This window comes from Phoca vitulina, unplaced genomic scaffold, assembly GCF_004348235.1.
Source record: "Phoca vitulina isolate PV1807 unplaced genomic scaffold, GSC_HSeal_1.0 scaffold7, whole genome shotgun sequence".
Lineage (NCBI taxonomy): Eukaryota > Metazoa > Chordata > Mammalia > Carnivora > Phocidae > Phoca > Phoca vitulina.
The window spans coordinates 53,222,802-53,226,455 of NW_022589710.1; the positions used below are offsets into that span (position 1 = coordinate 53,222,802).

The 3,654-nt window shown below is 37.7% G+C and overlaps 1 non-coding gene across 1 annotated transcript; it reads right to left on the reverse strand.

Moving 5' to 3' along the window:
- Nucleotides 1-1,645: 1,645 nt before the first annotated feature.
- LOC116633357 lies at nucleotides 1,646-1,750 on the reverse strand. Its single transcript, XR_004299646.1, has one exon. It is a non-coding gene; the product is annotated as a U6 spliceosomal RNA (small nuclear RNA).
- Between the last annotated feature and the right edge of the window lie 1,904 nt (nucleotides 1,751-3,654).

Sequence of the window (3,654 nt, forward strand, 5' to 3'; positions counted from 1 at the left end):
GATTATTTTAAGAATCACATGGCAATAGGGCGCCTGGGTGGCTCAGTTGGTTAAGCGACAGCCTTCGGCTCAGGTCATGATCCTGGAGTCCCGGGATCAAGTCCCGCATCGGGCTCCCTGCTCTGCAGGGAGTCTGCTCCTCCCTCTGACCCTCCCCCCTCTCATGTGCTCTCTCTCTCATTCTCTCTCTCTCAAATAAATAAATAAAATCTTTAAAAAAAAAAAAAGAATCACATGGCAATATAAATGTGAATGTATTCGGCATACTGCCTATCAGATAGGTATTTAAACTGATCTTTGAAACTGTGACTCTAAATTAACTTTTTTTATATTGTAAAGTATATAATATCTAATCAAGATGGTGCCTCAAAACTTAGGTAAGACTTTGTCATTGTAGATCTTTTCCTTTTCTCCCCCCCCCTTTTTTTTTTATTACAGATAATGATGAATGAATGTTAGCCTTTTTTTCTTTCTATGAATTTTTGAGACTGGGATTCCTGTATCAGAAGATCTGAACACTGGGCTATCAAAAGATTATACCAGTTCCCATTGCCATCAAAATAGTTATAGCATCATCAGATTATCAGGATAGTTTCTTATTAACCTAAAAACTGATATTAAAAAAAAAAACTGTAAAATATTGTTTATTTTTATTGTCTCTTTTATTTCTTGCATTACCATGAAGGCCAGACCTTTTCCAAAATTCTATGTGCAATTTAGTTTTTATTACTTATTACTTATATCTGTTATCTGTTTTCATCATTTCTTTTTTGTAAGTTTAAGTTATAGACAGCCAAGGGTTTTGGCTGGAGGTGGAGAAGTAATACAGTTCGGTGGATCCGAGAGAGGGTTGGCGGGACTGAGAGCTCCAATGGAAGGTGCTCAGGGACCTCACAGGGCACCATGGGAGTTGATGGAGTCTCCAGTAATACGTAGCTGCCAGAGACTTTGCCAGAAATGGCAGATGAGGCATAGCAGTGGAGAGAGGATGATGGTCAAGTCACAATTCCCACTCCAAACACTTGTGTCTTTAGGTACATTAGCCAGTCATTTCTTGTTGTCCATATTTTTTTTTTTTAATTGGATCCCTTAGGAAAGCTAAATCACACTGCCAAACTTTTCTTTGACTAAGATTTTTCAAACTATGTCTCGTTAAAAGATCTTTGGTGGAAAGAAAGGAAAGTGAGAAACCTAAATTTAGTGCCTTGGACACTATGTTTAGCCTGAGAATGTTCACAATCCCCTTTGCCTCATAAAGGAAAATCAACAAACAAACAAACAAATAAAAAAATAGATACGCAGACAAAACATTTTTATAAATCCTTTGGTGGGAGGTTGTGGCTGTGGATTCCTCAGAAAAGAAAAACAATTTGAGATACTCACTTCCTCCTAGTGCCTCTTCTTCTTTTCTCCCTCTTTATTTTTATTGCCATCAATTTAAAAACTCAAGATAAGAAATATATATATATATATATATGTATATATATGTAATCTATTTCAGATAATTATCATAAAGTGGTTGACCTCTGTTATCTGTGCCAAGATAGAAAAAGAGACTGAAACCTGAATACTTGACAAGTGAACCCAAGGAAGTGATAGCAGTTTACTATTTTGAATAGAAAAGGGTATGATGAGTTAAGCACCAAAAAGATATAGATAAGTCACGAATTTGCATGTCATCCTTGCCCAGAAGCCATGCAAATCTTCTCCGTATCATTCCAATTAGTATATGTGCTGCTGAAGTGAGTACAAGATATAGATATTTCAAAAAATACTATATTACCACCCCAAGCATCACCTAATAATTAATTAACATACACTTGATTCATGCTCACAATCTGCTTGTGTATTAGTAAGTTCATTCTGTTTTCCTGCATATGAAAAGTGGGAGATGCAAAGCAGCTTTCCTTTCTCCTGACTTTTAACCAGGCATGATAAGTAAAGTACAATAACTGGACTTTCCAATGTCTCCTGGCTCTTTGAGAAAAAAAGCAGCGTTAAAAGAAATAAATTAATTTAAAATGGAGGGGGAATTGATTGCAAAATAGAGTGTAAAACTTTACTTAAGAGCTATTTCTACTCATAGCATTTTCTCTGCATACTGTAATAGAGTTTTAGTTGCAGTAATGGTTTGCTTACGGGCAAGCAATTAAGCACCTGCAGTCACTCCACAGGATGTAGATTTCACATGAATAGCTATTTTATAAATAAACAAATAGAAACTCATATATGTAATGGCAAAGGCAAACACTGCTTGGATTTTAAGTTTTAAAAAGACAGTTCCACACTTTTTCGAAATCATTTGTTTCCATATATAATTGCATTCGACTCAGCCTTTTCATTTTCCACATGAATAATTAATAATATCGTTATTATCCTTACAGTCCTCTATTGCAGTTTAACCATAAGAGGGCTGTAATGAGTCACTGCATTAAGGTAAATATAAGCTACATATGAGCCATGCATATAGTCAATGTAAGCATGCAGTTTCTCAGATGTGGACAGAAGTTTGTTTTGATTATCCATCCCCTCTTCATAGGTTTGGTGGTCCGTCCTGGGAGAGCAGGGTTACTGCTTCAGGCCCCCTCATATGTTCTCTGGATCTTGAATTGCTCCCTGTTTTAACATGTCTTCTGCAGCATATGGAGCTCTTTGCAGTGTATTCAACTTGAGAAACAACTGATCTGGAATTCAGCTCTGACATGTACCACCTAAGTGACCCTACTACATTAGCTGCATGACTTTTCTATTTTTTTTTTAAGATTTATTTATTTATTTATTAGAGAGAGAGAGCATGAGAGGGGGGAAGGGCAGAGGGAGAAGCAGACTCCCCGCCGAGCAGGGAACCCGATGTGGGACTCGATCCCGGGACTCCAGGACCATGACCTGAGCCGAAGGCAGTCGCTTAACCAACTGAGCCACCCAGGCGCCCATGCATGACTTTTCTAAGCCTGAATATCTTCACGTGAAAAATTGGGGATAGAAATAATAATCACCTCATAGGTGAGTGTAAAGAATCTTCGCTCAGACAGTGGGGTAATGGGACTCACAAGCAGGACGTCTTCTCTGAGATTCAGCTAAGAGGTAACAGTAAGCTGCCCTTACACTAGCCTGGGAGTTTGTGACTTCTCTGTCTGTGATTGATTTGCTCTGGGCCCAAAGTGCCTGAACCTCAACTGTCTGCAGTAGAGCTGGGCAACTGGGCTGGAACTGACAAATGGTTTCACCAAAACCTGTGGGTAACAAAAAAAAAATTAGTTTATGAGGTTTACATGACACAGTCTTGTAAGACTTAAGAAGAGCCAAATCATGCTAGGAGGGAAGAGTGTATAAAATAAACTAGTGAAAGACAACAGATTTCATTAATTTCATAAATTTAGAAAACGTAACATATAGTTTAAAGCATGTGAAGGTGTACAAGTTGTTTTATTTGGAGAGTTCTCAATTCTCAGATTTTATGCAAATAATGTATTAAAATAAGACTGAAACTTTAGCAGGTAGGATTGTAGAGCAGTGAAAGCCTAGACTTCGGCAACAGGTGTATCTGCTCTTGAATATCAGGTTTTGAGACTTATGGAAGTTGCTTAGCTTATCAAAGATCACTGTCCTCATTGGTAAAAGAATGATGATTACAGTTGGCTTAGGGTCAGCAAC